The sequence below is a fragment of the Nannospalax galili genome, unplaced genomic scaffold, assembly GCF_000622305.1.
Source record: "Nannospalax galili isolate Female #2095 unplaced genomic scaffold, S.galili_v1.0 scaffold934, whole genome shotgun sequence".
NCBI lineage: Eukaryota > Metazoa > Chordata > Mammalia > Rodentia > Spalacidae > Nannospalax > Nannospalax galili.
In genome coordinates, this window is record NW_008334762.1 from 174,002 (window position 1) to 179,042 (window position 5,041).

Below are 5,041 nucleotides of genomic sequence, written 5' to 3' on the forward strand. Positions count from 1 at the left end.
GGTACACATCTTGTCAATCACACGCAACCTGGACATGATGTCGGAAAACTGTGTGCTTCCTCTGGAACCACAAATCCTAACCTCAGTCTGATCATGAGGAAAGCATCAGACAGATTTCTATAGAGGAGCATTCTAGGATATACTAGCCCAGTACTACTCAAAATGGTTTTGAGTCAATCACCAAAATCAAGGCCAGCTTGAACAGAGCCTAAGAAGGCCAAGCAAGTAAGTGACACTTGGATCTAAAAATAGAACAAGAATAGAAGTAAAGACAAAGGAAATATACATGAAGCATGAACTTTTTAATAATTGTTATTGATTCTTTGAGAATTCCATGCATTATATTTTGATTATATTCAGACCCCCCTTCCATCTCCTCTCATATCTACCCCCACCTCCCTATCCCCTCACTTCATGTCTTTATTATTTTAACAAATAGTCTATTAATTCTTTGAGAATTTCATGCAATGCATTTTGGTCATAGTTCTTCCTTCCCCAACCCCTTCCAGATCCACCCCACCTCCTATCCACCTAACTTCATGTTCTTTTTTTAATTTTTTTTCAATTTTGGGGGAATTTCATACGTGAGTGCTGTATTAACATCATTTCCACCCCTGCCAAAGCCCCCTTCAGCCCTTCCCATGTGCCCCCACTCCCTTTCAATTTCCTGTCCTCTTTTTTGGTCACTACTGTTACGTACATGCATACATTTTAATATACATATATAATGCACTGAGTCCACCTGGTGGTACTCATGTGTACATATGTTTAAGACCAACCACTTGGGATTGAATAACCTATCAAGAGCTTATCCCTGGAGAAAACGATTTTCCCTTCCTTAGCAGCTATTGATTTTCTATAGCTCTTCATCTAGAGGTGGGCCCTTTTTAAATTTCTGTCATCCATGTTAGCATATAAACTGTTGTTTTCATTATCCAAGTCTTGTTCAGACAACCACATTGCTAAGATTTCATGGGTGCAGCTTCCCTGTCATGTCTAAAATACACTATCTAACAGCAAGTGTCCTTGTTTTCTGACTATTACAATCTTTCTACCGCCACCCCTTCCATGGTGTTCCCTGAGCCTTAGGTGTAAGGGCTGCATTGTAGATGTATCAGCTGGGGCTAGGTACCACATGGTTGTTTACTGATGCATTTTGATCAGTTGGAGAACTTTGTAATAGTGTCCATCTGTGATAAAAAGAAGTTTGTTTCATGAGTAGTGAAAGGTACATTTGTCTGTGAATATAATGATTTATATTTAGAATGCAGTAAGAAATTACATTGGTCCAGGAAAGTAGTTTCTTTTGATACTATGAGAGCTATTCTTCAAGAAGGAGGCTTCTGGGTCAGTTCCAGCTCAGTTGCTCCAAGTCTGTGTCTGAAGTATGTCTGGTTTTCAGCAACAGACTCTGACCTTCAAGTTCTGGGAGGTAACGAAGGGCTGTGGCAATAGCCTATATTATTTTGGAAGTCTCTTAGACTCCCCTGACCAACAGTTCAAAGGGGGATTTCCCTTGCCTTGAATTGTGATTTTTGTGATACAGCCTTCAACTATACAATGCAATCACATACATATTATATGTGTGTTTTCAAGTAGCTTATGAATTTTATTTCCCCTAAAGAGTCCACTATATATTGCTCAAATGCTCTTGGGTATGGGTCCATCCCCTGGAGCCTAGTCAGCCTACCCATCAAACCCTTAAAGAAAACCAATTCTCCCACTGAGAGTCGGTTAAGCAGGATGTGTCACTAATTTTAACAAATGTGTCAACCTACTATAAAACATTAGCCACAGGAAACCCGTAGGACTACTTGAGAACGTTCTGTACTTCTTGGTTTCTTTAAATAAATTTAAAACTCGCTCTCCACTAGTTCGTTTTGCCTTAATCGGTTCAAGAACACAAAAGAAAAAGGTATGGTATTTCCAGCTTTTACTTCATTTCACAAACAAGAGACTTCTTTTTCTTCTTGTTACAGGAGTTATTAGGGTCAGGGCCTGTGCTCTGGCAGTCCTAACAAGCTGGCTTGGACCCCACTCCTCAATAAATCTATTAAAGAGACAAATTAATAGTAAAAAGCAGGGGCTAGAGAGATGGGTCAGCAGTTAAGAACACCTGCTGCTCTTACAGAGGACCCAAGTTCAGTTCTCTGCACCCACATTGAGGGTTCACAAGCACCTGTGAACTCCAGTTTCAGTGTATCCGATGCCCTCTTCTGGCCTCTGCAGGCACCAGGCACACACATGGTGCACTTATATACATATAAGAAAATACTCATACACATAAAAAAAATACATCTAAAAATTTTTAAATAAAAGTAAAAATAGTAAGAAGCAGGAAAAAAAAGAGATTTATTGAATGTGGCCACATTAGGAAGAGGACCAAAAAGATCCAGTGACCACTCCCTGACGAAGTTTGGGGTCCTGGCACATGAGGTTTTAGAGTAGAGGGTCAGAGATGTGCATAACTAAGCAGTCTCAGTCAACGTGTGTTCCTGCCTATTTTTGACCCACCGCTGTCTTGACTTATAAATCTCTTTCTAGAAAACAAGTTCCCTCTGCATGAGATACCTGAAGAATTTGATTGAGGTTCATTGCTTCAGTAGTTTGGTAGCCAAAGGGAGAAGCACACGTGTCTCTTTAATATATCTCCTTTGGGGGGGGGCATTATAATACTAGTTTAGAAAAGCACGCCCAATAACCTGGCATCCCACAGCTTCTTAACAGTGAAGAATGTGACTTGTACAAATCAGAATTTGATACCAATTAAACGGTGACAACTTTGCCAATTGTTGCAAGAAATTGGGGGGGGTGTTAGTGGTGACAAACCAAAGTTCACCCTGGGGAACCAATGAGTTTATCAGGGTTACTTACAGAGAGCATGCTTGAGGGATTATGGGCAGGAGCTGGAGTCACCCTAAGGTAGCTGCCCTAGAAGGTTTGCAACCCAGGATGGATGATGGCTTCCCCATGGCTGTGTAGGTGAAGCCCCATTCTTTCAGTCCAAACCAACCTAAAAGCTTAGCCCCTCCCTGAGAGCTGGAGACCACAGTCATTTAGGGCAAAATTGCATCAACTATTTGGGAGGGATGAGTGGGTACTCAGGTGAGAGTCCAGTGACCCTCCCACCCCATCCTTCTATGAACAAATATTAACAGTCAACAAGCCTAGCTGTGATGATCATTTTGCAAGCAGACACAGTTGATCTGATGAGGATGGTGGCAGTTTGGCTTGGAGGATAGTCCTATACAACACCAATAAATGAGAATATACTCATCGGTGATTAGGAAGGGAGACTACCACAGCTGACAGTGTTACAGTAGCAAGAAACTCCCTACCCTCCCATCCCACACCCCCAGAAGACTGGTCAGGAAAATAAGAAACTCTGATCTGGTTGGAACCTTAACTTTCCAGTTTTTCCAAGTTAATCACCTGGTCACAAGACCACCTTTAGGAAGGCGGGTTCACCTGAAGTTATGCTAAAGAGATGGGTGGAATACCTAGTGGGTTAATAATATGGTAACTTTTCCTGCCTTGAATCCCATTTCTTAGTGCAGACCCAGACCCACGGGTCTCTGTAAGTGCCGTGTGCTTTGCTGAATTCTTCATAAAAGCATACCCTCTCATTTTCCTCTTCATATGTCTTTTCTAGCCAGGCTTTCCCTAATGCTTTGGGCTGCCCCAGCACCTTGCATTTCTTTACTTTTTCTCAGAAGCTCCCTTCACCCCGCCACATGGCTGTAAGTCTACCTCCTGTCCCTCAGATCTCCAGAATGGCTCCATATGGGCATGGCTTCCTCACGTTTTTTCCTTCTCCCCTTCATTCTTTTCCTCAAGACAGCTGCTGCAAGTCATGGTTTGCCAGCCTTGAGGATTTTTTCACTAAATTCTAATAAAGTTATCCTAAAGCTTCCATTTGAGGCCATTCTTCAATTCCTTTGTGAATGACTCTAAGGACCCTTTAGGGGATCCTGTTTCTCCCCTGTATCATCAGATCCCAAAGATCCACAGAGAAAGACACATTTCTTTTTTACTTTTTTTTTTTACTTTTTTTTTATTTATATAGATGTGTATATACATGTTTATCTATGTGTTTACCATATGTGTTTATGGCCTGAGAAGTCAAAAGAGGGTAATGGATTTCCTGGAACTGGAGTTACAAGTGGTTTGGTGAGCCACCTGGGGTGGATGGTGGGAATTGAACCACTAAACAAACCATCTCTCCACCCCTTCTTAGCATAGCTTTGTTCCTGCCCAGACAATCAGATTGCCTCACTCTTTGTCTTAACATCTCAAATACGAAACAAATAGAAACAGAATGTAAATATTGGGCCAAGGTTGGAACACAGTTCATGTCAAGCGTAAGAACCATTTCTGCATTACCTCTTGGCTTTAGTCACTTGTGGAAGGGCTGCCCTAAGCAGCTCCATCCTATTGTTGGCTTTCCATGAAGTCCAGGCAGCCCTTAAACTAACCATCCTTCTGCTTCAGCCTGCCAAGTGCTGGGATTATATAGACACCCAAGTGCTACCATGCCAGAGACTTCATTTTGATTCTAACAATCTTCTACCCCCACCTTGTCTCTCGACAGTATTTTCTAAACACATTACTATCTAGTAGTTTGATCTCAGTTATCTCTCATCTCTAGGATAAGATCTTCCCCAGTTGGTCTGGCATAACTTGCTGATTAGGAGATAAGGGGCAGACATCAAAGAGATAGTGTCAATAAAACCCTTTCTGCCAGTTTAACTGTGCAGAATTCTAGAGTGGTAGATCACAGGCCAGACTGTAGGTATGGTGCCTGGGTCTACTTATCCCTAAGGGGCAGAAGCTTGCAGAGACAGTTTGCCTGTTGATGATGATGACGATGCCATTGTTTGGTTCTGCCCTCTTTGAGGTACTCCTCCAGTTCATGCTAAACTGCTGAACACAACAGTGGAATGGAAGGCTTAGAGTGCCCTCTAGTGTGCAAATAGCCACAGCACACCAACAAAAGACAACCTAGATAAAAGAAGCCATCTTTTGCTGAAATTAGAGACAT

The 5,041-nt window shown here is 42.0% G+C and overlaps 1 pseudogene; it reads right to left on the minus strand.

Annotated features, from left to right (window-relative positions):
* Window positions 1–2,731: 2,731 nt before the first annotated feature.
* On the minus strand, window positions 2,732–2,843 carry LOC115069674 (annotated as a pseudogene).
* Window positions 2,844–5,041: the final 2,198 nt, after the last annotated feature.